This window comes from Papaver somniferum, chromosome 8 (genome assembly GCF_003573695.1).
Source record: "Papaver somniferum cultivar HN1 chromosome 8, ASM357369v1, whole genome shotgun sequence".
Taxonomy (NCBI): Eukaryota; Viridiplantae; Streptophyta; class Magnoliopsida; order Ranunculales; family Papaveraceae; genus Papaver; species Papaver somniferum.
The window spans coordinates 96,305,043-96,325,000 of record NC_039365.1 but is presented as its reverse complement, the minus strand read 5'-3'; the positions used below and the strand labels follow the sequence as shown (position 1 = coordinate 96,325,000).

The following is a 19,958-nucleotide window of genomic DNA, read 5'->3' as shown; positions in this document are numbered from 1 at the left end:
AAAACGTTTCTGTTTCAAGGCATCACTGACGATAATTTCCTGTCTAGTCTCTTCAAGCTGTTTAATCTTTTTAAGAAGGTGTTTCTTCTCAATGAGTGTGTTTTTTGCACATCCTGTCCGAAAAATGCAAGCTACAGACCTGTTTTGAATACATAAAATTGGTTAAAAAGACCAAAATCAACAATTCCTAGGTGAAAAAAACATGTAAAATTTGATACTGTTTAAATGAACAAGAAAGTAAAAATAGCCAGGATGTAAACAGTTTCTTTCTACCCATTTTCAAATACTTTTTCTTATTTTTAATTTACATCAAGATGCATCCAGTTTCATCCTTAGTCCTTTTTAAGTTTAAGTCAGGATGAATCCAGTTTCATTCTCGCTATTTTTATGGTGTCCATCTCACCCATATTAATTTTTACTCATCCAATAGAACCATAATTTAAAAATATTTGGACAAATGACCCATTTTCTATTTTGAATATCTATTAAGTACATTGTTCGAATGTGCGATACAGCATATAACATTTTGTCTAATTAGTAATGGAAAAACAAATTACTTCTTCCTGTTTAAACTTACACGATTATTAAGCTCTCTCTCCGATAAGCATTTATCATCATCACCCTCCTCCCGACTTAATATAGCCCGAAGTCTCCCTACACCAGCCTGACGTATATAGTCTATTTTAGTCCTTTTCTCATTTATGACATTCTTGTATCTGTCATCTTCAGGGACTAAATCAAACAACTGCAACCTCAATCATCCTCTATTGCCATCATCATTAAGCTGAGCTCAAAGATTCAGAAATTAGAAAATCTCAAAATTACATACATAGTAGTCTTGTGGCTCTTACACACGACAACATTATTTAGCTACTATTTTATGAAAATACATGCGGTTGCTCGATGGTATACCTTTTTTTGTTCTAATATTATTCCACGAATCAGTTCGCAAGCTTGGTCCAAAAGTTTTATCTGCTCTTCAGCCTGATAAATTTTGGTTTCTAGCTCGCGATTTTGATATATCCGATATTTCACGAAATAAAAAGAACGAATACGGTTAGATTTTGGCAATTGATCAACATGTTCATCAAGTTCTAGATTCTGATACTTTATAGTGTCGCGTCTTTCATCCCGTTCCATTAATGTCGATGATGGAAAGTCGGCTTCCATAGCTCCTATAGCCTGACGAAATAAAGAAGAACTCAATAAACCAATCTTACAACATGGCCGTATACAGTGTTCTAGACTGAAATTTCTAATGTAAAATTTAAGCAGCAATCTTACGCAAGAAAAGAAAGAAATGATCTATGATTCCAAATCTATTTCAAAAAAATCTAAAAATCTAAAAAAATTATGAACCTTACACTTATAACTCAGAGAGTAAAAGAGAGAAGGCACAGATAGAGATAGTTTATACCTTGGGAAATGGAAGGCTATATATTAAGTACCACTCCCACGCTCTAAGGTTTGGGGTGCAAGAAAAGGGAAGGCCAAATACAAAAATATTTCGGCAAAAATAACCATTTGAAAGTACGTTTCTTTCTTCGATTATAGAGACAGACAGAACTAGGAATTTTCAGGGTTTGGAGCGCAAGAAAGGGATTGCCTGAATAGAAAAATGACTAGAAGAAGAAAAATGGCACTTGCTGGCATTTCGTAGTTTGTTGTTTGGACTTTGTAGGAAACGTAATTGTGGATGGATCCCACACCGGACGGTACCCCATTCAACAGATTCAGAAGTAAAAGTACCTGGGAGAAGCCGAATCCATTCCCGATTTTGTGCGCACGTAATATTTCGATTTTTTTCTTTCAATTTCATCTCCAGATGTTACGTAGCAACGGTCGTAATAGACGAGGTTCATTCTTTAACACACATGGTAGTGAAACCACCTCCACCTATTAACTACTTTAACTAATCTCTTAAAGGACTGCTGCATTTTGGCAGGGCAAATGGGTTAAGGGGAAAAAACAATTGACTTCATATAGGAATTACATTAACGAACTACGTTAACTAGAGTGTTGGGCAGGTGTTAACGTGCTTGTAGAAATAGGAGATCCACAGGCAAAATTGTTGGTATACAGTGATAAATCAAAAGTTGACCTCAACAGAAGTCAAAGAAAACCTTTGAATTTTCTTTGCCAATACAAAAAAATAAAAAAGAAAAAAAGAAAAATAAAAAAACCTTTGAATTAGATCCTAGCCAGATTGGTGTATACCCAGATTTATATGGACATAGTGTCCTTACTAAGGGGAGGCCAAATACGGGTGAAGTTACAATACTACCCTTATCCTTTATAATTCCAATTACCCTAAATCAGTTTTATTCTTTTCATTCCATTTTCAATCTTTTCTTTTTCTTCTCCTCCACAACCATACCGGCTCTCCATCACACCATCATCAAAACTCGTCGATTAATTCGTCGTAATCATCGATTCGAAAATTCCGATTAATCTTCAAACATGGAGCCACCACGGCGGAAACCTAGTCGTACAAAAAACACAAATAGAAAACCCAACGAATACAACCCTGGAATTGCTTTGTTAGTTCAAAAGAAAGAGAAGAAAATAACGGTTGAAGAAGAAGAAATCGAAGCCGCTGAAAAAAGAGAAATGCCGCGATTAAGAAAGTAAGGGCCTACTTAAAGTCACTCTAGTACTTCAATTTCATGTTTGCATGTCAAATTAGGTCAGAAAAATCGAATATTTGAATTTGTAATTATTTATCCGGCAAGGTGTTTCTTTCACGACCTTGTCGACTTTTCATAATTAGGTTTAGTCGGCAAGCTCTTAGGTTGAAGATCTTGCCGGCTGTTTAGTATCTGTAACTTCTACTTGCAGAGTCGGCAATGTATTCAACCTAGGACCCTGCCGGCGTCAGTATTTTTTTAGCCGGGTGGGTTATAAATTTTTACCTTGCCGACTGTATTTCAATTTTTTAGTATCTCCTAATGCCTTGAATTTTGAAAGTCGGAATGGTATTTGAATACCACCCTACCGGCTTTATGTTGGCCGGCATTGTTTTGATTATAGAGCATGCCGACTATTGATGTTGAAAATCCTGTGTTCAAGTTGTTATAAGCCGGCAGGTTATTAGAATAAGACCATGCCGACTATACTTTAGCCGGCATGTAGTTTAGATATCGACCCTTCCGAATTTTGTGTAGCCGGCAAGGTTATATTTGTCGACCCTGCCGACTTATGAATTTTTTCTTAATTGTTCTTGTTCAGGTTGCAAAAGGCAAAGAGTAAAACTGCTACTCCTCCTTCAAGACTTCCTCGTGTTGGTGAAAAACTCTTGACTGCAACACATCGAGGGGAATTTGTTGATCCGTGGACGCTCAAGATCCATGTATTGAATGATTCTCAACCACCATCGGAACCAAGTGATTCGGATGAAACTCCAGATGAAAACCAATCAATTCCATCTGGTAGAAGAGGTGATGATGATGATGTTGATGAAAGAACTCCGGCTGCTGGAGGAGGTAACAATGATGATGATGATGCTGATCAGGACATGCTACTTGTTGGAGGAGGTAATGATGATGATGATGATGGTAATGGAGATAAAGATAAGAATATCGAAGATGAAATTATTGAAGAGGCAATGTAATAAGAAGAATAAGAAGAAGAAGGAGATGGAGAACAAACTCAAGCTAATGTTCAAAAAACCCAAGCTTCAACTTCAACTGAAACCTGAAAGAAGAAGAGGGTTATCACTAAACCAGCTGATTCCCACATCCCCCCCCCCCTTCTCACTTGATGGTTAGACTGAAACCAGGTGAGCCTCCAAAGGGGAACCCCAGCAGATGGTGGAGATGTTCTTATTGGATACAAAGACTCATGGGCATGTCAAATCCATAATATTATTGTAAGTAATCTCAATCCGTCTTTTTTTTTTTATTTAAGTGTATCTCTCTTAAATTTGCGTCAAGTGTTTGTATTTATTTTCATTTTGTTTTTTTGGTATTTAGGATCACAAGCATGCCATCCGTCTCATGAGGCGCCAAGCTTCATGTTCAGTGACTAACAATTGAGATCTTGAGGATGAATGTGACGAGGTGAAAGTGATTGTCAAGAACTCCGGGTTGAGGCCTACGGTGGAGAATCCGAATATTGAGCATGATAGAGTTACCGTATCTGCATTCTGTGAGAGGTTCTACGGAGAGACTGATACAATGTTATTCCCATTCGGTGAGATGGCGATAACTCCCGATGATGCTCATCAAATTATAGGCCTCGAGGTTGAGGGAAAAGCAATCAGTGAGGGCTTCGATAGTAAAATTTCTTGGGAGGATATTTACAAATTGAGCAAGAAATTGTTCGGTTGGAATCAGATTGAGACGGAGTCTATGCTTGTGATGAAGGATGGTCATCTAAGCAAGAAGTTTAATCTGAATAATTTGAGGGACACCTTATCTGGGACCAAGAAAATCTTTAGTCTATGCCGTAAAGTCGATACTAGTCTTTTGGATGAGGTGATCGAAGGTCATGAAGCTAATGAGAAATACATGACGTGGTACTTGGGTTGGGCTCGTCCTACTGTGGTTAGGGAAATGACTGCTGAAGAATTGGATCGTAAGAGGAATATGGCATCGAAAGACCCAGCAACAAGTCTTAAATTATTTGTAAGTATTTTAGAGTTGCTCTTACTGTTTTAAGATTACATTATCGAATCATTCTATTAATTGTTTGTTGTTTAATTGAAAATAGAAGGAGCATTTGAAGAGCCTTGTGAGGGTGATGTGTTGCGCGAGAGAAAGAGGAGAGCCTTTGTCGATTGAAGAGCAAAGTAAGAACATTGACCATGCTAGCAATGTTGACAATGAGGATGCCTATGAATTGTTCAAGCAAGCTGATGCTGAAGTAAAGAGGGAAGAAAAATCCAGGAGGGAAGCACAAGCCAAGATGAATGCTAACAAAAAGAGGAGTCGTTCCCGTGGTGGTGAATGTAGTAGTAGTGGTGGTGCTCCTAAACAAGGACGTGGTCGTGGTCGTGGTCTTGGTGGTGAATGAATGCATTTCTAGTTTATTTCTTTATGTTGTGGTAGACAAATGTTAAGCTTAACGGTTTGGACAAATGTTTTTTTCTAAGGTTTATGGGACATGTTTTCATATTTTGGACAAAAAGTGTTGGATTTCTAGTTATTGAGTGAACGGTTTGTTTAGCTATATAAAGTTTCAATACCGCCGGCATGCTTTTTTTAAGTTTACATTGCCGACTACACCAGGGCCGGCATGGTTGTGAACTGTCAGACCGCCGGCCCTGACAATAGAAATTATGTGCATACTAGGGTCGGCAAGGTAAGCAGATTAATACCTTGCCGAAAGTTTTAGAGTCGGCGAGGTATTATGTTATCGACCCTGCCGACTATGTGTTGCAGAAAATACCTTCTCATGTTGCCTAAAATCATCATAAGGTCGGCGTGGTTGTAAAATATGACCTTGCGGACTATGTAATAGCCGGCACGCTAGTGACCAAATACCATTCTCACGGATAAACAGAAGAAAATGAACTCCTGATGCCTAAAATCATAATAAGGTCGACATGGTTATAAAATATTACCTCGCCGACTATATAGTACCATTTCGACGGTTATACAGAAGAAAATGAACTCCTGATGCCTAAAATCATAATAAGGTCGGCAGGGTAAGAAAATAAAGATCCTGCCGGCCATGCTTAGCCGGCATATTGGGAAATAAAATCCGCGCCGGCGAATTCAAAATTCAAATTTTTTGCAAGTATAATTGTATTGATTGACTTGTACTTGGGCACTATAACGTCCAAATTTGGGCACTGTTAGAGCATTGCTCGGTCGACCTCGCATGCGTTGCTATCTCAAGTATGTTTGTCAATGTTAGTGATCAAAACTATAAGTCTTGATTTCTAGTCTATTATAGCTAAGTCTCGGACTAGGATAGAAAGTGCAGTTGAGCTCAAAGACTTCATGGCGATTCATCATACAAGTAGAAGAACTACTCAAGGAACCGGTGGAACTTCTCGACAAAAAGGTATGTGAAGACTTGAACTTATCTATCACTCAAAAGTCTATCTACTTCATCTCCTACTTCTTGAGACAAAAAGTCGTATGCTATACATATGGACTTTATTATACACATTTGGTATTTCGAGCCCAGTATACCTCGCCTATCTGTATCTCGAAATATCTGTTGGTAAGATTTTCGCTTCGATCAAGTTTATATTTACCTAGTATGTTTCGATCATCTTGAAAATTTCTTTAACGAGAAATGGTGTAACAACTGTATAACATCCTCTAAGAATGTTTCAATGATTGGAATGACAGTTTAGACTACATAACCAATGATGGACATAAGTATTCTTGTGGAAACACATATGTGCATAAGTCCTATCCCTTGAACCAAAGTTTGTGAACTTTGTTGATCAAGAGAAACCGGAAGAATGGATTGTAGCCAAGTCCGTGAACTGCCGAACTTCTCATCCCGAGAAATTCTGCTGGAGTTGACAAACAAGTTGCGTGAGTGCCAGTCCGCGAACCCAGTCTACGAACTGGCGGAAAGTCTTTGTCGAGATTTTCTGCTGGAGTTTGTAAACTATACCCGGTTGCTTAAGTCCGCGAACCTAGTGTGCGAACTTAAGAAGGTTATATATCTGAAGATGATTTCTGAACTTAAACTTATAAAAACTAAGGAATGCAGTATGAAAACCGTGGCTACAAATTTCATGAACCTATTCAAGTGAATCAAATCATCTTTGTTTCAATTGTGTCTTGTGTAGTACATAAGATTTCCTTGCAATTGAACAACTCTCTAACTAGTTCATCTTGAAGTCATTTGAACTAGTTATGATGAAGAAGAACATGGTTGATATGAAATATTCATATGGCTTACCATTTGGTTGACTATTGTTGAACCAACAATGTACACGTTTGGGTACGGTTACACAAACCTAGAAGCGTACATGTCAAGTTTGTGTAACAAGCTAAGTTTTCGATCTAACGGTTGAGAAATATTAACTTGAATCTAAATCAGGTTTTCATTTAACGATGGATATTGATTGCTTTGTTACCAAGGAAAAACCCTGATTTGAAAGACTATATAAAGGAGACATCTAGTATTGTGCAAAACTGATCCCCACACCTTACGTGTGATACTAGTTTGCGTGCTAGAGTCGTTTCTCCTTTAACCTTTGGTTTTCTTCTTCTAAAACCAGGTTAACGACTTAAAGACTTCATTGGGATTGTGAAGCCATACCGATACTACTTTTATCGTAGTTGTGTGATCTGATCTTGCATCTTCTATCGTACGAGTACAATCAGATTGATTGGCTTGAGATTGATATCTCCGATAGGAAAGATACAAAAAATAATCACAAACATCTTCGTATCATTGTTTGTGATTCCACAACATCTTGTTTCACTACCATACGATTAAGATTGTTGTGAGGTGATTGATAACTCTAGGATGTTCTTCGGGAATATAAGACCGGATTATCAATTGGTTCCTGTTCACCTTGATTATTATCAAAATACGGAACAAAACATTTAGGGTTTATCCATGGGAGACAGATTGATCCTTTGATAGACTTGTCTGTGTGAGGAAGATTTGTTTATTGTCAAAGCCTGCGATTTTGGGTCGTAGAAACTCTTAGTTGTGGGTGAAATCAGCTAAGGGAATCAATTGCGCAGTATCCTGTTGGGATCAGAGGCGTAGGGAGTACAACTGTACCTTGGATCTGTAGGAGACTGATTGGGGTTCAACTACAGTCCAGTCCGAAGTTAGCTTGGAGTAAGCTAGTTTCTGTAGCGGCTTAATATAGTGTGTGTTCAATCTGGACTAGGTCCCGGGGTTTTTCTGCATTTGCGGTTTCCTCGTTAACAAAATTTCTGGTGTCTTTGTTATTTCATTTTCCGCATTATATTTTTTTATCTTTATAATTGAAATAATACAGGTTGTACGTTAGATCATCAATTAGAGTAATCCAACCTTTGGTTGTTGATTGTCATTGATTGATCCTTGTATATTGGTCTTTGGTACCATACAAGTTATTCCTTGTGTTTGATTAGAGACTCGTTGATTTTTATTAGCTTGAGTAAATCAAAACAAGAGAGAGATATTAACTCCTTGAGATACTTTTAATTAGATTGAGTCTGACTGTCTAGTTGATTCTCTATAAAGTATTTCGGAGTTAGTCCATACAGATTGCTAAGTGAAATATTGGGTGGCGTTGTTAGACCCCCGCTTTTTCAATTGGTATTAGAGCAGTCAAACACGTTTAATACCTTACAAGTCTGTGTTTGTAGCGATCTGACTCTATGGACAGAGGTGTTATCTCTGTTAACGTACCACCAGTCTTCGATGGCTCAAATTACTTATGGTGGATAATTGCTATGCGGGCTTTTCTTCAAGCACGTGATTTTCAATCATGGGTATATGTTGTTAATGGCTATGATGCTCCCGTTGTGGCGGTTGGAGATGTAAACGCTCCCAAGAATATTGGTGAATACAGTCCTGCCGAGATACTTGCTGCAAAGGAAAATTCTGACGGTTTGAATGCCATCATACATGCCATTACCCCAAATCTTCAGCACCATGTGTCTAATTGCACTAGGTCTAAAGATGCTTAGGATATCTTAGAAACCGTATTTGAAGGTAACTCCAGTGAAAAGGAAGCTAGGCTTCAAAACCTTAATTCCGATTGGGAGAACCTTCGTATGGAAGATGAAGATACATTTGATGAGTTTAATCACAGAGTGTCTGAAATTGTTAATGCATCTTTTGCATTGGGTAAGACTATTCCTGAAAAGGACATTGTGATGAAAATTCTCAGGTCGCTGCCATCTAGATACGAGTATAAGAAGCATGCCATCGTTGAGGGAAATAACCTTGATAATATTTCAAGAAATACATTGGTTGGAAAGCTAAAGATCTGTGATCATGAGCATACATCCAAAATCGGAAAGGATGTTGCCTTTAAAACACAGAAAAACACTAAGTTACTTGATAAAAGTAAAAGTGTTTATGTCTCCGAGGATGATCAGTCTGAGGGTGATTTTTTGGATGAAGATCTTGAAAAATCAGTCTCCTTGATCACAAGACAATTTATGGATCCTCTATTGAAGAGAAGTAAACGGTTTTCAAGAGACAAACCTAGGTCTTCAGATAAACCTCACAATCGCGTCCCACCTAAAAACAAGGATGCTGACGAGGCAGATGACGAGGATATGCCACAGTGCTTTAAGTGTAAAGGTTTTGGTCATTTTCCAAACGAGTGCCCAAATCGTAGAAAATACACTGGGAACAAAGGTCTTGTTGTAACACTTGATGAGATGTCTGAGATTTATGATTCTGGTGAAGATAGGAAATCAAGTGTTGGTCTTCTATGTGAAAATATTGATTTTGATAATTGTAGCAATATATATATATATATCAACCTTGATGGTTTAGGTGAAGAGGATAATTCAATCAAGCTGGAAGAATTAATTGACCCATCCTTTGGAAACTCTAGTTGTAATGTTTCAGGATCTACTATGTGTCTAGCTACGTTCACACCACAAATGCATGTATACTATCCTAGTTTGACGTGCTCGTTTTGTTCCCAGAAGGGTCATGAACTATCAAGATGTTACAAGTACAAACATCAAGTGAGGCACGCCAACAAACTTCAACGGAGAGCAAATCGATTGGCAAGGAGGCTTAAACTTGCTCAGAAGACTGCTGAGGTATGTAGGATTTTATCTTCGTCTAAGAAGTTGGTTTCCAAAGACAAAGTAAGACCATTAGAGAAGAAGGTATGGTCAAATCGCTTTGATAGACAGAAGTCTTAGGATTCCTCCCTAGAAGAAAATGGTGGAAAAATTGTCGTTCACCACAGCACAAATTAATTGTGTTGATTGGAAAGATCTTGTCTCATGTGCCTGATCAAAAGAGATAAGATTGTGTACCGCTCAGGCTTTAGGAAAAGTTTTTTTTGGTTTATTTTCCTGTCTACCAAATAAAGGGTTATTATCGACAATTCTACTCTTTATAGGGTTTACAGATAGGCGTCTACGAACCTGTTTAAAGGTTGCGAACTCTACATCCCTTTTTCCTCTCTGATATCTTTTATATCTTAAGACCGCTTGACGAGATTGTGAATTCCACTCACAAAAACCAGTTGTTCATAACTATTCTCTAAGCATCATGTCTTTGGATGGAAAAGATGTCAATATGATTGTTAAGTCATCAATCAAGGAAAAAGAAAAATCTCCATTAACTCCGTCCTTGAAAAAAAGAGGAAGAATACAAGAAAGCCAAGGGCTGTCCCTTCTAACTCTCAGAAGTTTTCCAATGTTCTTGATGAGTTGAAGGAAGTAAGAAAGGAGATTAGTGAAATAAAGGCTTGCATTTTAAGATCTTTGGAAATTCAGAAAGACCTGGTTCGACATCATCAGCCAAGACGGTTTGTTGGTATTGACTCCTTCCTCCATGAACCCTATATTCCAATGGTTGTTGATGACAAGGAGTTTGGGAATGATAAGGAATTTCTCAAAGATATTGTTGCCTAGTATGTATTCTTTTTGATTTTGTTGGAAGAATAACTAGTTCTTTGAATAACAATGATTGTGACTACACGTTGCTATTATTTTTCATCTTCTTGTCCTTTTTTAGGTTTATTGGTTTTAAATTCTAAAATTATTTGGAGGATGATGTCTTGTAGTATTTAATCTTTATGATTTGTTATACTGCAATTTGTTATGGGATATTGGTGTTTACGTCCGTGAACTTTGTTTGTCCCATACCTCGTCAAAAGTAAAGTCGTTTGTGATCGCTATTCACGTACTGGTAAAAGAATGAATGGACTTATGACAAATACAAAAGTTAAGCCTATATTGTCAATTATTTGATGGAAGACAGGTTAAAATCTTTTGTGTTCAAGGATTATGTCTATTATTGTCGTTATGCAAATAGTGATGGAAAATAGAATGAATCCTTGTGTATTCCGCAGTATTGATCATCCCTGATCCATATTTTATGTATTACTGTGACGCTCCGTAATGTGTATTATGTTGAGCACAATACAACGAAGTTGATTATTTTTGGCTTTGTTGGTTGTTCCGTAAGGTACTTTATGTTGAGCATCTTGAACTAAATTAACCAACTTGTTTGGTTATTTAGTTATTGCTCCGTAAGTTTACTTGTGTCAAGCAAAACAAATGACAATTAAATTGATTACTTTTGTAATTAGTTTGGTTGTGTATTCCAATTAGATTAATTATGGGTTCTCTTGTAATTAATCTAGTTGAGTATTTTCTTACTCCGTAAGACTCCTCTTATGTTGAGTATATGAACGACTATCCTATTCATTTTATAATGGGTATGTTAGTCGTATGTTCCGTAAGTTCTCTTATGTCGAGCATAATCAATTAAGTTGATCACTTTTGTGTTTAATTTGATTGCGGATAGAGATTAAATTAATCATGGGTTTACTTGTGATTAATTTGATTGAGTTTTTGGATATAGGAAATCATTCTTATGGTTTTTGATGTCCAATAAAAATCCTTCTTTTCTTTCGAAATTAAAGTCGCTCTTGTTGTTCTTTCGGGAATGATATCTAATGGGGGAAAGTTCTTTTGAACTTGTGCTTAATGGTCATATCTTGAGGGGTGTACGGCTGTGGAATTTTATAGGGGTTATCTTGTATCTTTAAACTCCTTGATGAATGCATTTAGCTTCGGCTTTATGATTGCATCTAAATTAGTTGGTATGTATTTTTTCTTTTAGTCATGAAATGTCTCTTCGAAAATTTCATTATGATCCCGTTCTTGTACCTTTGCCAATTTTATTGACAAAAAGGGGAAGAATTAATATGTAGTTCACACTACAAATACATATGGTTTTCGGATCATTGTGTCAGGGGGAGTGGTTTCCATGTGAGATGGAGTATTGACTAAAGGTAAGTGATACATATCACCATAGTATTATTATTGAAGTTGTGATGCAATTGGACTTTGACACTGTGTAACAATACTATGACACTGTTATTGATGGTGGTTTTTAGCTTAGGGTTAAAATCGTAAAACCTTACATCTGACATGACGTCACTACAACCACTAGCGCATTTATTGAATCATTCAACATACCTACGATAAGAATTACCAGGGTACCTTTTTTTTTTATATACATGTGTCATGTTCCACGGCAGAACCCTTAGTATTGACCGACATCATCTTCGTACATACCAAACCCTAATTTTCATGCTATCGCGCCAAGGCATGCCAACCATGCCAGCCGCACCACTGTGCCAATGGCAAACCATGTCAGCCACATCTCCGCACCAAGGCATGCCAACCATGCCTGCTGCACCACTGTGCCAATGGCAAACCATGCCAGCCACGTCTACCGCGCCAAGGCATGCCAACCATGCTATCCGCACCATGCGCCAATGGCATGCCAAACCTTTGGCCCCACCATGCCAAGCCAACCGCGTCGTGCCTTGGCCCCAACCATGCTAGCCGCACCATGCGCCAATGGCATGCCAAAACACTTGGCCCCACCATGCCAAGCCAACCACACCTTGCCTTGGCCCCAACCATGCTAGCCGCACCATGCGCCAATGGCATGCCAAACCCTTGGCCCCACCATGCCAAGCCAACCGCGCCTTGCCTTGTCCCCAACCATGCTAGCCGCACCATGCGCCAATGGCATGCCAAACCCTTGGCCCCACCATGCCAAGCCAACCGCACCTTGCCTTGGACCCACCATGCCAAGCCGTCCGTGCCAAACCTTGGCCCCACTATGCAAAGCCATCCGCGCAATTGGCCTTGGCCCCACCATGCCGGCCTTTCCTATGTGGCTACTAAAACGAAGGCGTGCAACGATCAACGACCACCCTTCCATCCTAGATGCAAATCCTAGCCGTCCAAGGTCGCCAAACAATGCATGGTAACCTTTGGCCCAAAAACCTAGTTTTGGCCACGCCAAACCGCACCAAGGCATGCCATGCCACATGTGCCAATGACATGCCAACCACCTTGCCGCGCCATACCATGCCGGCTTTCCCCATGAGGCTACCAAAACGAAGGTGTGCGATGATCAATGGCCACCCTTCCATCCTACATGCAAATCCTAGCCGTCCAAGGTCGCCAAACAACACATGGTAACCTTTGTCCTAAGACCCTAGTTTAGGCCACGCCAAACCGCGCCAAGGCATGCCATGCCACATGTGCCAATGGCATGCCAACCACCTTGCTGCGCCATACCATGCCGTCCTTCCCCATGCGGCTAACAAAACGAAGGCGTGCGACGATCAATTGCCACCCTTCCATCCTAGATGCAAATCCTAGCCATCCAAGGTCGCCAAACAACGCTTGGTAACCTTTGGCCCAAAACCCTAGCTTTGGCCACGCCAAACCGCGCCAAGGCATGCCATGCTACATGTGCCAATAACATTCCAACCACCTTGCCACGCCATACCATGCCATCCTTCCCTATGCGGCTACTAAAATGAAGGTATGCAACAGTCAACGACCACTTTTTCATCTAAGATGCATATCTTAGCCGTCCAAGGTTACCAGCTAACACATGGAAACCTTTGGCCCTAGTTTGGTCACGCCTAAACAAAGCCAAAACCCTAACTTTTGGCCGCGCCTAAACTGGGAAATATTAAAGCCATACTGATCATACTTTAATGCCACTGGCTACCAAACGAAAGGTTGCAATAATCAACGGCTACCTTCCTCTTAAGATGCAGAATCTCGACTGTTGAAGGTCACCACCGAGCCGGCAATTCTCCCAAGATCAACTTTCCAGACAACAACAACATGCTACATGTTTTCCACGAAAACACTCGAGACATCAACACATGTCACAAACTGGGGGATGCTCATTGGTTATTGGTTTGGCGGTTTACAGCGTGCGGCGTACACTACGCTCGTTATTAGAAAGTGTCATAAGGATGAAGCGGTTAGTAAATACAGGGAGTAATGGTGAAATGCTTTCTTTTATGGAACATCAATTCCAAGCGTTACCGGTTACCACCTCCTCCCGTTTACTCGCCCGTTTTCCATTTCTTAATGAGACCAGAGTACGTTTCACTTCGACTTGTATAAATAGGCATTACCTATTTCCACCGAAAAACAAGTTCTGGTCAGGAGCATACAACAATTAGAAAACGTTTTCTAGGTTTCCCATCTGTTAGCTTCCCACTTTATGATACAAGTCACAAAACAACTACTCTTCTAGAATCAACTATTCTGGTCTCAACACTCTCTTCGCTTCCCTCCCCAAAACCAAGCCTTCTCATCCATTTTGTGACCGAAGCAAGTCTGGAACGTCCATTTCTTGGTTTAAACCGGGCTTGTACAGATTGATCTCTCAAATCTAAAGTACTCCCTTGGAGTACATTGTTTAGGGTTTAGATTTGTTTCTCACCTACATCACACGAAATTACCGAAAACAGGAGAAACTGTTTTCACCCTCAAACAATTGGTGACCACAGTTAGAGATTGGTATGTCGGTTACAATGTCAATTTTCAATCCTCGATCTCATACTTCGACCCAGACGTCAGGACGGTAGAGGCAAACGATCCGCTCAGGAATCGAAGACTTAGCTACCAGACGGCCCGATACGATCCGCTCATGGATCGACGACTCAGTTACCAGACGACCCGATTACCAGTCATGACACGGAAAGGGGTGACTGGGGACTTCCTAGAGGTTAAAAGCAAACGATTCGCCCAGGGATTGATGACTCGATTATCAAGTGACTCAGGGACGACTGGGGACTTTCCACAATTGCGGTGCTTCTCACAAAACTCGGACTTTCACCTGACTCATTTTTAGTTAGCAGATCCAAAAAACCTAGTAAGTCTTTCCTAGACAAAATACATGGTTTACTATTTCAAGTTTTCACGGGAATGATAAAACCGATAGCCATGTTATGTTTCATCGTCATCTACCGACACACAATGTTCACGGTTGCATATCTTCCCTGAGATGTTTGTGTCACTTACAATCATAACCAAAAACGGCATCATCCTAAAACAGTTCATCCCGAATAATAATCCAAAACCCTCATAGGTAACACTTATCTATCAACCCAAAAATCCAGAAAATCAAAACCATAAAGCCAGGTGTTTCATTTGCCTTTCAAAAAAAAAACGAAACAGGAGAATTTCAGAAGATAGAAGTGCACTCAACGGTGTTTTGCTCTTCTCGAAGAAGGCGTCCTTCGTCATTTGGAGGACCGCCTGTTTCAGCTCCAACCCTTTGGACAGCCTTTCGACCTCCGTTTCTTGTTGTTTGACCACGTCCGCTCACCTTGGCCTGCAACTTTTGGATCTCAGAGAAACCCTAACGCCCAGTTCCTCGTGGAATCAGTCACCTACCCGTACGTACCTACTTTGCATAATAACGATTACCAGTCACTATTCATGAGGTAGCCGACGCTACTACAGTGATATTCGAAGAGAATAAAAATATTTCTACAGATTCATGGAAGGCATACCTATGGCTAGGATTTGCACTATTCATAGCTAGAATACGCTTGCCCACTTTATTGCTACCGCGCTACCGCTAACACCAGGACGTGAGAATAAAGATACGAGATAAAAAGGAGAGCCAACCCCTTTCATACGCATAACACTTTTGGAATTTGAATAAGGAAATGATTTCCTATTTGAGCTACGTATGGAAAGAGGCAACTGGGCCCGAAAAATCAAGTCCGCGCCACGCCAAGACAGCGTCGTTCCAAGCCAACGCCGTGCCAAGCCAACACTCCGCGCCATACCCAGCAAAAAATCCGCACCATACCAAATCCAATCCAGCGTCCATGCCAAGCCAGCGCCTATTCCAAGATGATCCAGCGCTAACATCTTGCATCTTTCCAGCGCCAGCAGCTTGCATCCTTCCAGCGCTAACATCTTGCATCTTTCCAGCGCCAGCAACTTGCATCCTTCCAGCGTTGCCTTTTGAACGCCCAGTAGAAGGGAATCAGCGATCTAATTTCATCACACGTAAAGATCAGGAACGACTTCTCCAAAATCGAAGCAAAGAAAATCAGCAACCCCCCTGAGTTCACAAAGACTCTCTTCCTGTCAGGAACTGCATGATTTCCGTGGACTTCGCCCACAAAATCGTGCAGTCTATGATGAAACTCTTATGTGAGATTCTGTAGGCGCAGCGTCAAGACATATTCGCAACCCTCAACTGCACTGCATCAGGGAAGCAGCTGTTTCCAACCAGAGAAGCCGTTCGCAAACCCCAACCTCTCCTGGAAAGCACGATTGATAGATGGAACTGGGGACTCCTAACCATTGTTCACTTGAAGGGTGTCCAGTTTGACAGCACACTGATTAACGTAGCCGCTCCGCTTCAACGTTCGCTCCAACAGCCATTTCACTTCAACGTCCTCCAGCAGCGGCTCCGCTTCAATGTTCGTTCCGACAGCCACTCTGCTTCAACGTTCGCTCAAGCAGACGCTCCGCTTCAGCGTTCTCTCCATAAGCTTCTCTTGAATCTGAAACCAAAGCTTCAGCGTTTGGCTCCTTAGGTTTCAACATCCTTTCCAAGAGCCGAAGCTACTTCAACGTCGTTTCTTCCTGCAAAGGGTTGTACCACCACGCTCCCCATGTCAAGGATCATGATCACAGCCAGCCAACCTTCGTAGTCATGACCGCATTTTGATCCATCTCGCCAAAACTCGTGATCATGGACAATTTGGTCGCTTACACGTCCAGCCAATCCTTTTACTTCCATGGATGCCCATACAATTCCCGCCAACCTACTTTGTTACCACGAAAATGTAGTCTCTTCTGATTACATCTGCTACCAAGAACTGTTGCCGCTTATTTCTTGATACCATCCAAAGTTTCACCACAACAGTAATCACTACAAAAGTAACTTGTACTCCTCCATATTTTAAGTTCCACGTGGAAGAAGTAACAAAATCACCAGTACGAATGCACGATGGTGATGTCTTTATCATGGTCAACCCACTAACCATACAAGATGGAAACATGTAAACCATACTTGTGGACTGAGTATATACACGGAATCCCTTCACTATCAAAGCTCAGAAGACACGTTCAACCAAAAGGTCATAGCCACAACAAGGTCATCTACTCTTCAAGGGTGCAGCGCAAGAAAATCATCACCTATCTGTCCAGAAGACGCCTTCAACACTTTAAAAGGCCGCGGAGGATCCCAATCTTGCTCAGAGGAAAAAAACTTCAGAAACTGAAGAAAAATGCGACTGGGGACTGCTCATCGCAGTCCATCCCGACGACCATCAAAGACTCATGAGATAACTTCAGATACGCGGTTGAAACATTTTCTTGAAGAAACATAGGGAGCCATGATAAAAAACACTCATTCCTACCACTTCACTATCCAGGATATTTCATCATGTGATATTCTGATCACCCCAGCGTCACATCCAGAAGAGTACGATAAGCTTATATCAAATACCGTGGACGTGGATTCAAGGGGATGCAATGAAAGTAGGCTACACATGGGGACTACCAACATGGGACGCTTTCACTCCCCTCAACCAAGTTATTTCTGATTTCAACATCATCACTGTCGAAGTTTTACGAGCTGCAGGAATTTCTCAACATGAAGCCGTACATGTGCACCGAAGGCTCCAAATGCATGCCACAAAGATACATTCACATATTCGGCCAAGCCATCGGATCTAACAAAAGCATAACTGGGGACTGCTCACCACATCCCATTCCACACGATAGTCCAAGATTCGGAAGATGGTTCGAAGGATGCCACTTGGAACCAAGTCCTTAAAGACTTGATAGTAGCACATCGCCAACGAAACGTCTCCCAACTCATCTATTTCATCCAGTGTCTCCGGAAGATTTCGACCAATACAAACATCCACAACATATTATCATCGGGATTAGAGGGTCTAGGCATTGAACAACCTAAAATCAAGGATGGACTGAAAACGCAACCACATCCATCTGTCCCAAGAATGCAATGGAGTTTGATAAATTTTGGAAAACACTGGAGAGACACTGCAGACGAAAGCACAGATCCAGACGAGCAACAGAAAACAGAAGAAGGTCAATATCTCTTTTCATGCGGACGGAGTTTCTAGAGTTTGAACAAAATAAAGATTCCTTTTTGCTCCATGAAACGGATGACTGGGCGCGACTAAGCCACATCGGGCCCGCAACATCCCTTCTAAGTTCTTCTTGAATTTTACTGCCGAGCTGTTTTCACCTCCCGAACGAGCTCAAAACCTAAATATTCCCGCGCGGGGAGATAGGAAATTCTTTTCCGTTCAGAATGGAGGGTCGGACCGTCAAAATTCGAGTTCGTACGAGAATTCTACAGTGATTCTAGTAAGGGGCGCTAATTAGGGTTGCAGCATGCTAAAAACTGAAGCAAGTTGTTATCTTCCCGAAGCCAGTCGTCACCTTCCCAGGAAACTGAAGCAAGTTGTTATCTTCCTGAAGCCAATCGTCACCTTCGCAGGGAACTGAAGCAAGTTGTTACGTTCCTGAAGCCTGTCGTCACCTTCCCAGGGAACTGAAGCAAGTTGTTATCTTCCCGAAGCCAGTCGTCACCTTCCCATGGAACTGAAGCAAGTTGTTATCTTCCCAAAGCAAGTCATCATCTTCCCACGGAACTAAATCCAGCTGCCATAATTCCACAGCGATTATAGTAAAGGGCGCTAATTAGAGTTTCGGCATGCCAAACCCTAATTCAGACAAAGTTTCCATCATCCCATGAAACTGAAGACGATCGTCATCCTTCCACGGAACTGAAGCCAGTCGTCATCCTTCCAAGGAACTCAATCTATATCCACTCCAAGCCGAGCAACGCAAGCAGCTCCATTTCAAGATGACCAATGCTGACGGCTCCCATTCCAAGCCGACCAACGCCTGCGGCTCCCATTCCAAGCCGACCAATGCCTGCGGCTCTCATTCCAAGCCGACCAACGCCTGCGGCTCCCATTTCAAGCCAACCAATGCCTGCGACTCCCATTCCAAGCCGACCAACGCCAACGACTCCGCTCAAGCTGCACCAACACCGACAACTCGCTAATCCAGCAACTCCGCGTTCCCTAGCCCAGCCAAGATGACGCGTGACCAAGCCAAGCCGATAGTCTGCATCTCAACCAGCAACCGCCTCTACCATTTCAAGGTTTATCCAGCAACACCACGAGTAGAATTTACGCAAGGCCGCCAACACAAGAATCACGAATTATCCTTACCTCTTGAAAAAGGTTAGTCGGGTCTTCCTGACCATCTTTTCATGACTTTCCATTTCTATTTTGTCCTGGCCTGTCACCATCTTATGTTTACCTCGCGACAATCCTCCTATTCCGAGCTAAGCAGGGGACTTAATGGTGATGGTGGTTTTTAGCTTAGGGTTAAAATAGTAAAACCTTACATCTGACATGACGTCACTACAAACACTAGCGCATTTATTGAATCATTCAACATACCTACGATAAGAATTACCAGGGTACCTTTTTTTTTATATACATGTGTCATGTTCCACGGCAGAACCCTTAGTATTGACTGACATCATCTTCGTACATACCAAACCCTAATTCTCATGCTACCGCGCCAAGGCATGCCAACCATGCCAGCCGCACCACTATGCCAATGGAAAACCATGCCAGCCACATCTCCGCGCCAAGGCATGTCAACCATGCCAGCCGCACCATTGTGCCAATGGAAAACCATGCCAGCCACATCTCCGCGCCAAGGAATTCCAACCATGCCAGCCGCACCACTGTGCCAATGGAAAACCATGCCATCCACATCTCCGCGCCAAGGCATGCCAACCATGCAAGCCGCACCACTGTGCCAATGGAAAACCATGCCAGACACATCTCCGCGCCAAGGCATGCCAGCCGCACCACTGTGCCAATGACAAACCATGCCAATTACATCTCTGCGCCAAGGCATGCCAACCATGCCAGCCACGTCTACCGCTCCAAGGTATGCCAACCATGCTAGACGCACCATACGCTA

The 19,958-nt window shown here is 41.4% G+C and overlaps 1 long non-coding RNA gene across 1 annotated transcript; it reads right to left on the bottom strand.

Annotated features, from left to right (window-relative positions):
* Positions 1–500: 500 nt before the first annotated feature.
* LOC113304097 lies at positions 501–1,391 on the bottom strand. Its single transcript, XR_003338047.1, has 3 exons — positions 1,365–1,391; positions 913–1,182; positions 501–784 (listed from the first exon to the last, which is right to left on the bottom strand). It is a non-coding gene; the product is annotated as an uncharacterized LOC113304097 (long non-coding RNA).
* Positions 1,392–19,958: the final 18,567 nt, after the last annotated feature.